Here is an 18,337-nt window from a genome sequence, read left to right as displayed (position 1 = left end):
TGGGCTTTTCTTGTTGCTCTCTTTCTAACTCTTTGAGTTGTAGGGTTAGGTAATTTATTACCATTGTTTCTTGTTTTTTGCTGTAGGCTTGCAGAGCTATGAACTTCCCTCTCAAGACTGCTTTCGCTGTGTCCCATAGATTTTGGATTGTTGTGTTTTCATTGTCATTTGTTGCCATGAAGTTTTTTATTTCTTCCTTGATGTCTCTGGTAACCCAGTCTTTGTTTAATAGCATGCTGTTTAGTCTCCATGTGTTTGATTTCTTTGGATTGTATTTATTGTAGTTGATTTCCAGTTTTATGCCACAGTGATCTGAGAAGATGCTTGATATGATCTCTATCTTCTTGAATTTGGAGAGACTTTGCCTATGTCCTAACATATGGTCTATCTTTGAAAATGACCCCTGTGCACTTGAGAAGAATGTATATTTTGTGGCTTTGGGGTGAAATGTTCTGAAGATGTCAATTAATTCCATCTCGTCTAGTGAGTCATTTAGGATCAATGTTTCTTTGCTGATTTTTTGTTTAGAGGATTTGTCCAGTGGTGATAATGGTGTATTAAAGTCTCCTACTATAATTGTATTGCTGTTAATCTCTTCCTTGATATCCTCTAGGAGTTTTTTTATGTATTTGGGTGATCCTGTATTGGGTGCGTATATGTTTCACAGAGTTATTTCTTCTTGTTGGATTGCTCCCTTTAGTATTTTGAAGTGGCCTTCCTTATCTCTTTTTATGTCCTTCACTTTGAGATCTAATTTGTCAGATATAAGTACTGCTACCCCAGATTTTTTTCATTTCCATTCGCCTGGAAAACCTTTTTCCATCCCTTCACCCTCAGTCTGTATGCGTCTTTTTTTCTGAGGTGGGTTTCTTGCAGACAGCAGATATATGGGTCTTGTTTTCTTATCCAATCTGTTACCCTATGTCTTTTGATGGGGCATTTAACCCATTTACATTTAAAGTTATTATTGATAGGTACTTATTTGTCACCATTTTTATTCTATACCCCTGTGTTCCTTCTTCGCTTCCTATTTCTTTTCTTTTCTCTTTTTATTTACAGCAGACCGTTTAGCATTTCTTGCATTGCTGGTTTGGTGGTGATAAATTCCCTTAGCCCTTTTTTGTCTGTGAAGCTTCTGATTTCACCTTCAATTTTGATTGATAGCCTTGCTGGGTACAGTATTCTTGGATTGAGACCCTTCCCTTGCATGACTTTTTATATTTCATTCCATTCCTTTCTGGCCTGACGAGTTTCTGTTGAGAAATCAGTTGCTAGTGATGGGGGTTCCTTTGTATGTAACTTTCTGTCTCTCTTTGGCTGCTTTTAAGATTCTTACTTTGTCATTGGTGTTTGCCAATTTAATTATAATGTGCCTTGGCATCGGTCTTTTGGGGTTCATTTTGCTTGGGACTCTGTGAGCTTCTTGGATTTGTGTGGTTTTTTCTTCCCTATATCAGGAAAGTTTTCTGTCATTATTTCTTCAGATTTTCTATTCCTTGCTCAGTTTCCTTTCCTTCTGGAACCCCTATGATGCAGATGTTGTTTTGTTTTGTGTTGTCCCAAAGTTCCCGTAGGCTCTCCTCCTGCTTTTAATTTTTTTTTTTTCTAGAAGCTGCTCTACTTTGGTATTTTTTTCCATCTTGTCTTCTAGCTCACTGATGCGGTCCTCTGCTTCTTCTAGTCTACTCTTGATGCTTTCTATTGAGTTCTTTACAGCAGCAATGTCATTTTTTATTTCTTCTTGGTTCTTCTTCATTTCTTCTTGGTTCTTACTCATGTTGTCGAATTTGTCTTCCATTCTTTTCAACCACCTTATGACCATTTCTCTGAATTTTTTCTCTGATAGGTTGCTGGCCTCTAATTCGTTTACTTCCTTTTCTGGTGATGCCTGCTTTTCTTTCTTATGCAGGCTGTTTCTTTGTCTCCCCATGGTATCTCTTCTCCAGATCTCTGGTTATGTAGTTGTCTCTCTCCTTTCCCTGGTGGAGAGAAGAGCGCCTTTGAGTCCAAGCATTCGTGCCTCCTGGGATCAGTGCTCTGGGGCAAACAGTTGTTGGGCGGTCACCGCAGTTGTTGATTTTCAGGCCTCGGACAAAGTCCACCTTCCCTTTCAAGATGGCAAGATTTCGCTGTCTGTGCCCGTAGCTCCGGGATGGGACCCAGCCTCCGTGGGGGCTGCCCTGTCAGGGGAACCCCATGTAGCAGCCCCCCACCTTCTCCTGGCATTCAGCTGTCCCTCAGCTTGCTAACAAACACTCCCAGTGCGACCCTCAGCTATTCTCTCTTTCTGCTCCAGGACCAGGCTGGGAATACATCTGCCTACTCTGCCACTATTTTCTCCTCCCTCACCTTAGGAACTTTAAATTTTATTCCAGGAAGAAAGCAGAATTTCTCACCTCCCAGTTTTCGCTGAATAACATCTCTGCTTCCAGTATTTCATGTCCTAGAAAGCCCATTTCCCAATAGAATTAATTTGGTTACAGGCCTGCCAGATGAAACATTCGTGTGTTCCCTTCCAGAAGCTATTATTAAAGTCCTTCACTGGTAAGACCTAGTAGTGTTGTGGAACTTCAACTATCTGATCATCTCTTGGAAATTTATCTTTGGTGAAAAAGTGCCTGATAAACTTTTATTTTTTTTCTTACCAATAGGTGTTTACTCACTGGAGAGCAGAGGAAACAAAAAGACATTTATTTCTTTGAATTTAATTCTAAATTAAATTAGAAGAAAGACCTGAGAATTGTGTAGATGTGAAGAAACCTTGGAGAAAAGTAACAGGTCATGTTAGTTTCTAAATGGCCAAGAATGGAAATATTAGGCACATTCACACCCATGTCTTATACTTTAGTTCTGGGTAAATAATTTAAAAGTCAAGAAGAAAAAGAAATATTATAATATTGAATGTCAACTGTAAGTGAACAAATTTAAAACTGTTTTAGAAAAAGAAGAATGAAAGCTATAAGCTATGCCAAATGAGTCCAAAAAAGCACCCTATTCCCAAATAACAGTACATTTTAAAATAAAATTACAAAGGCAATATGGCAGGGGATAAGTAAGTAGGCCAATATACCTACACTGGGGGCCCAATGCACGAAATTCGTGCAAGTGTAGGCCTTCCTTCCCCCGGCTGCTGGCACCAGCTTCCCTCTGGCACCCGGGACCCAGGCTTCCCTCCCTTCAGCCACTGGCAGGCACCCGGGATCCAGGCTTCCCTTGCAGCCCCGGCTTCGTCTGGAAGGTCATCCAGAAGGACGTCCAGAAGGATGGCCAGTCTAATTAGCATATTACGCTTTTATTATTATAGATGGACAGTTGTTTTATGATGCTTTACTTAAAGACTGTAGTCATGGGCACATAACTAAAGATAAAAGCAAAATAAAAGTATATTGCAGATACTAAAAAACACAGGTCAAGAAAGCTAAAGCTCTGGCTTAAGAAATAACTATAAAAAAAGTGAAAAATGCTATTTTAGTTCTGTTGGAACAAGAAAACATACAAATAAGAAATAAAACGTGATTTGGGTAGTTGCAAATGAAGGAAGAAAGCAATATTGGAGGAATATCTCTCACATATCCGACATTCACCAAAGAAGCCGTGCATAATTTTGACAGTAAAAAACAAACAGCATGAGTGGACCTAGAGGGTGTTATGTTAAGTGGAAAAAGCCAGTCAGAAGAAGACAAATACCATATGATTTCACTTATAAGTAGAATCCAAAGAACAATATAAATGAACAAACAAAACGGACTCATAGATACAGAGAACAGACTGTCAGAGGGAAGGGGCGTGGGGGCTGGGTGAAAAGGGTGAAGGGGCTGAGAAGTACAGGCTGGTAGTTACAAAATAGTCACAAGGATGTAAAGTACAGCACAGGGAATATAGGCAATAATATTGTAATATGGATGTACGGGCCCAGGGGGGTACCTGAGTTATCGGGAAGAACACTTTGTAAACTATATTGTCTAACCACTGTACCATGCACCTGAAGCTAATACAAAATAAAATTGAATGTAAACTGTAATTGAAAAAAATTTCAAAATTCAAAAATATTATTTATGAGGTTTCATCCATCCCCCCCACAAACAAAACAAAACAAAACAAAACAAACACTGCAAAGGCGTTATCATCAGTCCCATTTCACACAGAGGCGACCGAGGAGAGAGAAGTGGGCGGTTTGCAGAGACTGTGTGACCAGTAAATGAGCTGCGGGAATCAGTCCTCCCGACTCCAAATGTAACAGAGAAACGTGGACTATGGACTCTGCTTCACTTTCACTTTCCCTACCAAGAAAAATGGTCTTTACTTTGATATGAATGAAAACTTATAACTAAAGAAAATTAAAATTTAAAGCATATGAGGTCATGAAAACCTACTTTCTTTGGGATAATTTATGGCTTAAATGGAATTACATCCAGGCTATTGTAAGAACGTAGTGCTCCAGAGATACGTCTACTGTAAAACTTACCACATTTGGGGGAGAAGCTAATTATTCACCATGGGTTGTGAGTTCATTATATGGCCAATAACAAACCCATACATTCACAGGCTTGCCAACTAATGTATGTCTCATGCCGGAGACATTGTAAGGAAATCAAGAAGAACTGGAGATGTGCTAGAAATTCTAAAAAGTGAAAATAAACTGGTATTCAAAAACAGACAACAGCACCTACTGTGTGTCAGTTTTAGTGCAGTGCTTGGTACTTGACCTGTATTGTCTCATGTAAGCCTTGCAATTACCTGGGTAGAAGTTTTTATGTATCAGGAAAGCAAAGCTGAGACCCTCAGTATCTGGGGTGTGTTAGAGGGGCTGGTTTCACACCCACGGCCAGTGTTGAAAGAACATGCTGGAGTCCTGACTTTGCCATGTGATGTTGGAATAGGTTTCTTAATCACTGTAAGCTTCACTTTTCTTGTTTGAAAAACACGAATAATGACAAAAGCCAATTCAGAAATGTGGCAATTATGTCAAAAATACTCCAGTGTGCACAGTGGTTAGCAAGTGCTGAACAATATAAATAATGTTAATAATTCATAATAATGAGAAAATTTCCATTGGGTAGGATGCGATCACGTGTTTTTCCAATTGGTTGGTTGCTTCTCCATGTATGCAGTTATTTCACAGGGGACACCAGCGAGAAGGGCCACCCCACCTCCCTCCTCAGCCATCATCATATTGAGGCCCAGCGAGGTGACATAAGCATTAGAGCACCAGGTCCTCAAGCTTTCACTGTTCAGCAGACACATCTGCACTGGATGGCAGGAGACGTCCCAGGTGCACTGCGGCCATCCCTGAGGGTCACATGCACCTGAGCGGCACCTACAGCAGGAATCTGGGGTTGGGTGGGGTCAGAGCTGCTCCCTGCAGAGAGAGGCTTTCCTGTCACTCTTACACTGCACTGTCCCTTCCCCTGCGCAGCTTTCCGCAGGACACAGCTTTGCCACGCCATCTCCACTAAGTACAGGCGACTGTCCGTCAGGCACAGCTGCAGGCCAAGTGACAGCGGCCACAGGCAGACCGCCAGTGTGAGGCTTGGGAATTCTATGGGATAGAAAATTAATGAACTTCTGCTTATTTCGATTTGTCTTTTTACTGTACCGTCTAAGGACTCTTGTCCAGGGCAAGTCTTGCTACAAAGAGAAAAGAGGTCTTTGCTGCTATTGCTGTAAAATAACGGGACACAGATAATTTCAAATGCCCTTGTATAGTGCACCTCCGCGGTGTCGAGGGCACAGCTGAAGGTGAGCAGCACAGGGCGGCCAGAGAGCCAGGTCACCGCAGGGTTTTTAGAGAGGCCTCGCACGCAAAGCTTGGATGAGGTTAGCGATGCACGGGGCACCTTGACCCGCTCCCTTCTTTCCCCCGTCACGTCCCCCTTTCCCCTCACTCTTGCTGTCCTGGCATTGAATCTCCTATTAAAGCCTTAACTGGGAGCTCTGCCTTGGTCTGGTTTCCATCCTGTGCCAGCACTGCTCTGGGGCTTTCTACGGACGGCACAACTGACCAGGGTGTGCAACAAGCATGGGCCATTCACAGCTTCCTTTGGCTGCAGCCCTGATGCTACGCCCTCTGGGTTGATGTATCAGTAACAAAACTGACATTTTGATCTGCATTTGCCCATAGGCTGTGTTTCTTTACAAACAGGACCCAAAATCAACCAGTAGGAAAGGTGTATAACTGATCTCCGCAAACTCCAGAGAGCCATGTCTCTCTGCTCTCAACTGTTAAATGCCATCTATGACTCTTACTCTATGTAAAATCTACCTTATATCATCAGATACCTGAAGCCAGTGGCCCTAATTTAGATATACATGAATACCTCATAATGCCCTGGGCAGACTATTGAATACGAGTGTGTGAGCAAGTACTCAACTAAGTCATCCCCCGGAAAACCAAATTATTCACCTTAAGGAAATTACCTTTAAAATTTGGTATCCATTTAAGAAGACAAAAGAGTTGAAGTAAAAAGCGAGGACAATGGACGACAGACATCATAAATTATTTTATAAAAATCTTGAGCAAAAATCTTCAATGAGAACACTGGAAATCAATATTGGAAACTAAATCCTCTGAGATGTGATGTTTAATTAAAAGGCAGAACTTGTTAAAATAACTACAGTACATAACGTAGTTCCAGTCACCGAACTTTATCTTTGCAATTACAGTTAGTTCGCACTAGATGATAGAGGAAGGTCCAGGTTTAGAGGAGACAGGAAAGCAACAGAGCTTGCAGCCTGTGGTCATGACATTGCTCATGGGCATTGTGCTGTTTCTGGAAAAGGAAGCTTTGTGAAATGCACTGCGTGTGATTAGAACAGACCACAGTTGTGTGGGATGGATCAAAGCAAAATCAAATTTTCTGTGTGTGTGTGTGTGTGTGCACACATGCACATGTGCACGTGTGTGAGATAAAGTGACGTTCTTCCATTATTGCCTATACTAGAGGCCCGGTGCATGAAATTCGTGCACGGAGGAGGGGGGTGTCCCTCAGCCCAGCCTGCACCCACTCCAATTGAGGTCCCTGTGGGATCGGGCCTAATCTGGTGGTCGGACATCCCTCTCACAATCTGGGACCACTGGCTCCTAACCACTCACCTTCCTGCCTGCCTGATCACCCCTAACTGCTTCTGCCTGCCTGATCACCTCTAACTGCCTATGCCTGCCAGCCTGGTTACCCCCAACTGCCCTCCCCTGCCGGCCTGATCTCTCCCCCAACTGCCCTCCCCTGCTGGCCTGATCTTGCCCCCAACTGCCCTCCTCTGCCAGCCAATTTGGTTCTGATTGGTCAGTTTCTATGCCAGTCAGTGTCAAAAGCTCCGCCTCCTAGGCAGCCATTGACTCCTCACAGTTGACCCAGATTTGGTTCTGATTGGTCAGTTTCTATGCCAGTCAGCATCTCTGGGCCTATCAATAAGGCCTAATCAGAAAGGTGGGGCTGATCAACAGCCCCGGTGGAGGCCTGGAGAGAAATGGAGGTGCGGCTGTTGGCCAGGCCGGGAGAAAAAGAGAGGCAAGTTCTGATCAACAGCTGCCACAGAGGCTATGGATCAGACCCTGCCTCTCTCTCTGCAGGCCTCTCTCTGGGCCTGATCTGCAGCCCCTAAGGCAGTCAGTGCTGGCTTGGGGCCATGTCAGCGGCCCCAGTCAGTGCTGGGTCGCTGTGACCCATCACTGACTTCGGGTCTGGTCGAGCCTTAGGTTGTAACAGTCGTTATGACCCTGGCTCTTTATTATATAGATAGCTAAGAGACAATGCCACAGAGAAATAAAAAGTGTCATAGTTATAACAGGGCATTGGTTTTATAATTCAACCTAATAAGTATCTTAATAATAATAACCACCACAACATCAATAAAAGCTACCACTTTTAGAGCCATAACCACATGCCGAGCCTAAGCATGTGTGAGCACACAAACACACATGTAAACCTAGAAGCAAATATACAAGACAGGGATAACTGCTTTCTCTAGTTGATGGTAAGGACATTGAGATACAAATGAGTTTAGAGACGTGCTCAAGTTTACTAAGCTGGTGAGTGGCAGAGCCTGATTCACACCAGGTGCTCTGGTTGTATGCTCGCTGTTCATTGTTAGTTTAAAATCGGTCTGTCATAACAATTTAATGAAATGAACAGGTATCTTGAAATTTCATGCAAGAAGAATTAGAACATCTGATTACCCCTATGTCTATTAAAAATTGAATTGTTTACCTCAGATATCCTAATATAGGTAATAGTGAAATACTGAAATGGTGAAATTTTTTTCTCTCTGAAATCATGACTACGTCAAAGGTGTCCACTTTCACCACTTTGGTTCAACACTCTGATGGAGGCACCAGGCAACCAGGCACTGAGGAAAAACAAAAGGCAGGAATAGAAGATAAAAGTAAAACTGTCCTATTGACAGATAATATGATCCTTTAATTAGGATGGCCAAGGAAGCTACAAAATTGCTGTTGGAACTAATAAAACTACAGTTAGAACTAATTATAGTTTTCAAGGTTGTGGTATATAATGTTAATGTGAAATTCAATTGGATCCTCTCATAGTGGCAAAAATTGAAAAATAGAATTTCTAAATATGCTCTTATTGGGGGCTAAAAACTTCCTTGCCATGTTCAGGGGATGATAGAGAACTGGGTTCTTCTAACTTTCAGAGAAGTAAGAGATTCCTTTCCAAAACCCCAGACAACTTCTCAAACATCACTGGCCCAGATTAAGTGATATTATTATTACTGAAGCAGGCATGGTTTCAAGGGACAAAAAATGATTCTGATAAGCGTAGAGTAATCAGTGTTTACCTTTAAACCTGGATATAATGTGTTCCACCCAACACATACAGTTGCGTAGACAAAAAGATAGCTATTCAAATGAAAATCTGGTGCTATTAGAAAGAGGGTTTAATAGATGTCAAACAGGCAACTAACGATGTTCACTACAATATCAAATACAAAATTATTTGAAACTAGAAGGAAGTTCATTAGGATGGACAGATACAAAACATACATAGAAATAGAGATTTGCTTATAATGATCGATTAGAAAATAGAATAAAAAAGGAGATCTCATCCTAATTCTCAAAATAAATAATGAATAAATATCAAATGCCTACAAACACACTTAATAATTTTCAATACCAATGGAAATAAAACAATGTAACTTGGCTTGAGAATTGAAAAAAGACTTGAACAAATGGAAAGAGAGGAATTATTTATTTCTGAATGGGGAAGTTCAAGATCATAACTTTATCCATAATATTAATATGTTTTCATTAATTATAGTTAGGAGAACATGGAACTTAAAAAATGATTCTAAAGTTCATCTAGATAATAAATAATAATCAGAAGGATCTACCAGAAAAATAACAAAAAGGATAGCAAAACTAATTAAAATCACAATTTTACTTTGGGGATTTTTTTATACAAAGAAGATGAAATTTCAAATCAAATAGTGTTGGAAAACTTTTCAGACTATTTGGGGAAATACTAAGAGTTCTACTTTATACTGTACATCATAATATATTCTAGAAAAAATAAAATTTAAGTGTAAAAAGTAAAATCATGAAAATAATGTAGAACAAAGTTTTATATTTTTATAACTTTTGGATAGAGAAGATCTTTCTTAGCATAAATACTAATTTGGAAACTTTATAGGAAAAGTTTATGGACTTAAGTACATAAATTTTCAAAAAATTTTTATGACAGTCAAACACCATCATTTTAAGTGAAAGATTAATAATTAACTGGAAAATTAATTGTTACATATAACAGCTAAAATATTTACATTCCTTTTTTACATTATTATATTGTAAAGAGTGACAAATAATAAGAAAATACTAAACATACATGAAAAGTGGGTAGAGAATAGAAATGAAAATTTGTAAAAGAATAAGTATAAATAACTAATACATGGAAGATGCTCAGCCTCATCATTAACCAAAGAAATGCATACTAAGGCAATATTATTTTTTAACTGCTAGATTGAGAAAAGATTGAAAGGATTTACATTAATCAATATCTTAAAAAGAATGGGAGAAATAGTACTTTTAAAACACTATATATATATATATATATATATATATATATATATATATATATATATATATATATACCAGTAATTCAAGTTTTAGACATTTATGCTAAGAGATAACAAAAAAATATACATAAGGATGTTCATTTAATGGGGAAATATTAAAAATAACCAACTGTCCAACAAAAGAAACATTTAGCCTTGGCCAGTGTGACTAGGTTATATGAAGCATTGTCATGTACACCAAAAGGTCTCAGGTTTGATTCCTAATCAGGGCACATACCCAGGTGGCGGGTTCAATCCCCTGCTGGCAACCTATTGATGTCAATTGATGTTTCTCTCTCACATCAATGTTTCTCTCTCTCTCTCTCTCTCTCTCTCTCTCTCTCTCTCTCTCTCTCTCTCTTTCTCTCTCTCTCTCTCTCTCTCCTTCTCTTCCTCCGTAAAAAATTCAATCAGAACATATTCTCAGGTGATGAATAAAAAAGAAAAAGAAAAATATGCATTTATTATACCATCAAAAACTTAAAATACCTGTAACAAAAACATTTAAGACCTTTACACTGAAAATACAAACATTGATTGACACTGAAGAAGATTCAACTAAATGGATGGAGATACCATGTTAATGGACTGAAAAATTCAATGTTGTTAAGATCATAAATGTCCCCAGATTAAATGCAATTCAATGTTTGTACCAATTTGACAAACTGATTCTATAATGCATATGGAAATGAAAACAAACTACAATAACCAAAGCACTTTTAAAACTTGGATTTATTATAAAGCTATAGTAATCAAGAGAATTTGCTAATAGTGAAAGGATAGATATAAAAATCAATGGAACAGAATAGATAGTCTAGAAGTAGATCCACATGTTGATGCTCAATTTATTTTCAACAAAGGTGCTCAGACAACTCAATAGAAAAAAGGAAAATCCTTTAACATATGGTACTATATCAATAACATATCTATATAAGAAGAAAATGAATGTAAGTCTTTATCTCATTCATATACAAATATTAAGTCACTGTTGGATAACAGATCTAAAAGTAAAATATAGAACTATAAAGCTAGATAAAACAGAACTAAATATTTGCAATTTGGGGCTAGGAAAATTTTTCTTATCTAGAAAAAAAATATATATATATAATATGATAGAAAAAAAAAACCAAAGATATTGGTTTTCTCCAAATTAAAATACTTTTGTTCCAGAAAAAAACACCACAAACTGAAAGACAGTATCTGCAAAGAATATATCAGACAAAGGACTTCTATCCAGGAATATAAAGAGCTCTTACAACTCAAATAAAAAGACAGCCCAATAAAAAATGGAAAGGTATTTGAATAAACATTTTACAAAAGAATATACATAAATGACTAATAAACATATGCAAATTAAAAATACAAAGAGATATCACTATGTAACTATTAGAATTGTTAAAATAATAACACTAATAATGATATACTTGACAATACTGAGTATTAACAAGGATACAGGACAACTGTCACTCTCACACATCACTGGTTGGAATGCAAAATTGTACAGCCACTTTGAATAACAATTTAAGTTTCTTTTAAAGTTAAACATACATTTACCACATCACTCTATCATCCCACCTCTAGGTATTTACCTAAGAGAAGTGAAAGTATATGTATCAACAAAGACCTGTATATAAATGCTCAGAGTAACTTTATTTATAATAGCCCCAAACTAAAACCAAACCAAATATCCATTCACAGCAGAATGGAGAAACAAATTGAGGTAGTCACACAAAGGAGTACTATCTATAATAATAAAAACGTAATATGCTAATTAGACCAGATATCCTTCTGGACAACCTTCTGGATGAAGCTGGGGCTGTGAGGGAAGCCTGGGTCCCAGGTGTCAGAGGGAAGCGGGTGCCTGCAGCCAGGGGAAGGAAGGCCTACTCTTGCACTAATTTCGTGCATTGGGCTTCTAGTACAGCAATAAAAAGGAAACAGGAAACTATGGATACAGCAACATGGATAAATCTCAGGATCATTTTAGTGAGTGAAGGAAGCCAAGCAAAAAGAAAGATAAATAATGTATCATGCCATCTATATAAAATTCCTGAAGAGAAACCGATCTACAATGGCAGGAAGCAGATTAATGGTTGCCAAGGATGAGGATGGAGGAAATGAATGGATTATAAAGGTAAACTAGGAAATCTTTGAAGGTGACAGAAAGTTTCATTATCTTGATTATGATGAGAGTTTCACAGGTGTACACATATGTCAAAACTTAACAAACTATGCACTTTAAATTTGGTTAGTATATTATACTTCAATCTCAATAAAGTTATCAAAAGCAAATAAGGAGGAAAAAAAATTATTTTTTTTTAGTATGAAATTGTCACAGGGTAATATTTATTCCATTACCTCTAGAACTCTACAAAGCTCTAAACAATTACAGGGGTGGAAAGCATGTTCCTTAGGTCAGCAGTGGTCATCAAAGGGGAATGAAACACCTCTTTGTCTCACTTTGCCTATTAGTGCCCTATACAACTCTATACAGGCACCCCTTAGAGATACCGAGGGATTGATCCTAGATCACCACAATACAGTGAGTATTGCTATAAAGCCAGTCATAATTTTTTCGCTGGTGGAGGGTCTGGCCTTTCATTTGTGAAAGACACATCTGTGAAGAGCGATAGAGCAAAGTGCAATAAAATGAGGTATACCTCTACCCAAAAATTCATTTATTTATTATTTGATGTTTAAAGACGTGAACAAGCTAAGACCCACAAACACATTAGCCTGCATGAATGAAAGTAATTAACAATGTGGACACAGGAACAACTGCCACCAAAATTATTTAGACCAATGTTCTGTGCATATTATACTCAAAATTATCAATATATCCATTTTCTTTAAAAGGTAAATGATTCAGGACTATTATCAACAGATTTTCTTCAATTTGCTCTTTCTATTTTTCTGTAGCTCTTTTAGCATAAGATTCCTCTGTGTTCCTCCCTTTACTGAAGTGGGATTAACCTTGAAAAACTGATGTCAAAAGCCAATAAGTTATGATGTCAACTGAGTATCTAGTGTCAACTCAGTTCCTTGTATTTGAAGCTTCAGTTTAGCACAGATTTGGATGGTGGGAGCATTTCTCTTGAACTACCAATCAAAACTGTACAAAACTGAGTAGATCATGGGCTATAAGATTCTCACTTCCTGTAAGATAAAGTTAGTTAATTAGTTGATTAATTACTTAGTATGAAGAATAAAGGTCACTTCTGCTTTTATTGTTTACTCTGGTAATAAACAGAAGGTTTTCATATTTAATGTTTATTCATTCTCTGGCAGCTTTCCTGGTGCCAAAGAAATCATTGCATTTAAAGTGCCAAAGATTTCCTGGCAATAGAAGTCACCTCCTTCCAGTGAAGGTCTTACATAACTTGGTTGTTAAAGTAATTACACATCACAGGAGACAACTCCCAATGTTAGAGCTGGACATGGCTCCAGAGGGCAGCTGATCAGGCTGCCTGATCCCAGTTGAGTCAACAGCAGCCCAGGTGACTGGCAACTTATCCAAATTGACATTAAATAGACAGTCATTTATTTGATTCTTCTCTTAATTCAATTCGTAACTTCTTACTTTAGCATTTGATCTAATAATTTGTTAAACTCATACCACAGAGGAGCATAGGGAGTAACTTATTTTAAGATGTGATATATATTTGTACTTTGTCCCTAGGAATAGAGGCATATGATGACATAGATTGAAAAATAATCACATCCCCCCGTTCTGTCTCTCAAGAATCCACCATCCAATATTATTATTAAAATAGTGTTTCCACTTTCTCTAATGTTACCAAAATAGATCCAGGATTTTAGTATCTTTAGGCTCTTAAACTCAATCAAGGTCAGTTCCCACATACATCACACATTCCCCATTTTCTTGTTCAAGAACCCATTAAACACTAAGTACAAGCCCAGGTCACTTCCTCCTAAAACGTGATAGGGTCTAATTAAGTTTTAGAAATCCTGTAGTTGGTTCTGTTTAGTGAATAAATTATAGCTGTGGCAAGAGTAGAAATGAGGAAGTAAGTTAGGTATGTACTGCCTGAGTATGCTGTGACAGGGCTAGGCTGGTGGCAAGGACGTGGACACGTGTCGATGGGTTTTGAATGTGAAGGTGACAGACTGATGGGTGGTAAGGAAAAGAGAGGAATTATGGATGGATTTTAGGTTTGGATCCAGGATGGCTGACCGAATAATGGCATCATTTAATGAAATGGAGAATATCAGAGAGGGTAAAATCATTGAATTTGGAGGATGTCAATATAAAGAATTCCATTTTGGAATAATAAGCTTAAGGTACAAATTGAATGAAAATAAGGCAAGTAGGTAGAAAAAGGTCAATGTTAAAAATAAAAATGTAAATGTAATCAGTACATAAGTCCTATTTAAACACGGGGAACTAGAGGAAATCACCTAAGGAGAGAATATAGATAGAGTCATGACATTCCAACATTTAGAGTTTGGGTGGAAAAGGATCAACCAGCAGTGAAACTGAGAAGGAGCAGCAGGCAAGGCAGGAGTAAAATGGGGGGGGGGGGATTTTCTGTCACAAAATCAATAGGAAAATGCATATCAAAGCCACAGTGAAATACTACTTGACACCCACTAGGATGTCTATAGTCAAAATGAGCAAAAATATGTGTTAATGAGAATGTGGGGAAATGGGAACCCTCATAAACTGCTTGTGAGAATGTAAAATGATGCAGCCACATTGGAAAAGAGTCTAGCAAATTCTCAAAATGCTAAACATGGACTTACCATGTGACTAAGCAATATCACTCTTATGTACCCAAGATAAATGAAAACATATGCCCATATGAAATTGTACATGAATGGTCATAACAGTATTGCTTATTATAGCCCCAAACTGGAAACAACCCAAAGGTCCATCAAATGTTGAATGGATTAATAAATATATTATCTAATCTAATAATAGACAAATATGCAAATTGACCACACCTTTGCTACACCTAAGCCATGCCCACCAGCCAAGCCACGCCCACTAACCAATCAGGACGAGTATGCAAATTACCTGAACAAAGATGGCGGCTAATTTGCATATCAAGACAGTGTCGAAAGAAGCCAAGAGCTGCAAAAGGGAGTAAAGCTTCGAAGAAGCAAGCAAGCCAGGGGGGCGGGAGGGAAGGGGAAGGGAGGAGTGAAGTCAGGGCCGGGGGCGAAGGGAAACGCGGGCGGGCTGGAGGAGAAGGTGGGGCGGGCGACAAGGGAGGGACGGAGGTGGGGTAGAGTGCAGCAGGAAATCCTATTGCAGGATTTTTCCTGCAACGGGAATGCTAGTAGCTATAGAATGGAATATTATTCATCAATAAAAATAAATGAAATACTGATACATCCTATAAGATAAGTGAACCTTAAAAACACCATGCTATGTGAAAGAAGTCAATCACAAAAGACCGCATATTGTATGATTTCATTTAAATGAAATAAACCAGAGTAAGCATAACTATAGAGACAGAAAACAGATTAGTAAATAATTGCTTAACTGGTGGCAGGTGGAGGTGGGGATGGGGGAAGGGAGGTGAAGAATGGGGAGTGATTGGGTATGAGGTTTCTTTTGGAGCTATGAACTATTCTAAAATTGTGGTGATCTGTGTAAACTCTGTTCTGTAGAACTACTAAAAACTATTGAACTGTACATTTAAAATGGGTAGATTTTATGGCATATGGGTTATATCTTAATAAACCAAAGTTTTAAAAAAGAAAAGACTGTTTCATGAAGGCAGATGTTCAGTTGTGCTGAACATTACCAAGAATGATAAACCGGCCATTGTTTTCAGCACGAAGATGATTGGTCATGACTTTGACAAAGGCGTGGAGTGTGAGAACTCAATGGATTGAAGAGAAAATATTGCATAACTGGAAACAGTGACCCTTGGCAACACTCTAAAGTGTTTTTCTATGGAAGGGTTCAGAGAAATCAAGTCATAGGCAGAAGTCAGAGTGTAATTATTATCTTTAAGATGTGAGATATTAAATCATGTTCAATGCAGATGTTAATAAATCAATAAAGAAAAATAAATTTAGAATTGAGGAGGGAGTAATAATTTCAGAGATACCAAAATGGCTCAGTTGGCATTGAATACTGAATGCAGTGGAAAAGGTAGGGGCTGGCCTTTAATAGAATCAAGTGCTTGAATAGGAGGGAAGCAGAAAAAGATGGATTTGGATTCAAATTGGTTGCTGGATTTGCTGATGAAAAGATGGGAAATTTTCTCACTGGTATCTTCTAATCATGTTTAACTGTACTTTCCCAATATAAATATTAGGCTAGGGGATTAACTGAAAAGGTAGAGGAGGGAAAATGGCTTCAGAGTGAGAAAGTATAAAATATTCATTGTAGAGAATTAGAAAAATCAATAAACGTGCTGTGCCTCACAGAATTTTAAGATCAGGAATTTAAATTGCAGATGTCAGCACAGAGGTAAAAATTTCAATATGTTTAACTGCTATGGTGCAAGTAGATAGTAAGTAAATAATTTGTTTTACACATAATTGGGGTCTTTTTCACATGCTTTCACGATGGAGGAAGCAAAGAGCAAGTAAACATCTGCTATTTTGTGATGATAGCTTTGGACCATGGCAGGTGAGGAGGAACAGGAAAACATGAGATGCATTTTAAGCAGTGAAAGAGTTATAAAGTTGGCAGACATCTCACTGAAAAAGAAAAGAATTTTTGGCATGAATTTGTTTGAGAAAATGAAGTGCAAAGATACTAGGTCATATATTCCCAGAATAGTATGCTTTAAAGAAGATATCTGAAGTCCTGGGATATTAGAGATGGTAAGCCTAGGTAGTTACCATGAAGGTATGTGATAGGTAGAGCAGATGAAGCTGGCCATTTGTGAAAGCCAAGAATGAAAAGGCCAAGGTGATGGATAAATCATCCATGTGGAAACTGAAGTCACAAAAATTGATATAAGAAAAGTGGAGGAAGAGAGTGAGTCAGCTTATTACCTAAAACCTTCAGGTAATAAAAGCAGAGTGACATGAAGGTGGTTAGATAGTGGCAATAGGTAATAGAGCAGGAGATATAACCTGATGACATGTGTGACAAAGAACCTGCATCTTTTGGAAGGGAAGGGAGGAGAAATTGTCTAGAAATGGCAATACAACTAAAAGAAACTCCTGTTTCCTCTCTAGGGCCTGAGAGTTTCCCAGAAATTTACTAATGGTAGATCTTCATTTCCAGATAAAGGGTTTGGAGAGGTACAGAATGAGTCATTAAATATTTGGAATTATGATTTGAGTGATGGTCAATGATTCTGGAGCCAAACTTTGGAACTCAATGATGCTATTCATTTTTAGTTGACAGTAGGGTGATAATCCTCAGGATTGTGTTATGAGTTCGGAACCTGCTGTGTTCCTCTTCATTTGTTCAGTTGACACTGAAACACCAAACAAAATTAGAGACAGCTCCATATACCTGGAAAGTGAGAGCAAAGTATTCATAAAATCCTCCCAGATTATTTTTGTGTCAAAATCTCCTAATTAGATTCAGCAGTCTAACTAGGTCCCAGCATGAATGCTAAGGAGAATCTTCATTAAAATGCATGATGTTCCAAACTTATGTTTCAAGACAGGATCTCCCCCACTGTAGGATGGAAATCTTTTATTTTAAAAAATATACAACCTGAGATATCCACATAAAAATAAAGCATAATCTGAAGCATTAGTCTTATTTCCCTCTTCTACCTCGGCCTCCTCTTCTAACAGCCTAAAAATTCCTAAGCATTTGAAAAATCAAGGTAAGTTTTTTTCTAATCTATTTGATAACATTTCTCTCTTTGGCACTTCTACTAAAATTAAATAACTAAGCTGAAGAAAAATATTCATCTAGAAGTATTAAAGTTGTCTTATTGAAATTACTGATAAACAGAAGTCTTCAGTAGAAAAATTTTAATACCTTTTTCATGGCTTATGGCTATTTCTAACTAACGACAAAAAATGTGGATACTATGCAGAAAACAAGAGTGGGAGTTAAGAAAATGTGTTTAAATGAAATACCAGAGATCTTTTATTTTTTAAATATGTTTTTATTGATTTCAGAGAGAAAAGGAGGAGAGAGATAGAAACATCAATGATGAGAGAGAATCATTGATCTGCTGCCTCCTGCACACCCCACACTGGGGATGGAGCCCACAACCAGGATTCGAACCGTGACCTCCTGGTTCATAGGTTGCTCAATCTCTGAGCAAGGCTGGCTGAGCACAAGAGGTATTTTAGGCTGATAACCTAAAACTAT

The sequence above is a fragment of the Eptesicus fuscus genome, chromosome 19 (genome assembly GCF_027574615.1).
Source record: "Eptesicus fuscus isolate TK198812 chromosome 19, DD_ASM_mEF_20220401, whole genome shotgun sequence".
In the NCBI taxonomy this organism is placed as follows: Eukaryota; Metazoa; Chordata; class Mammalia; order Chiroptera; family Vespertilionidae; genus Eptesicus; species Eptesicus fuscus.
This window is presented reverse-complemented; position numbering follows the sequence as displayed.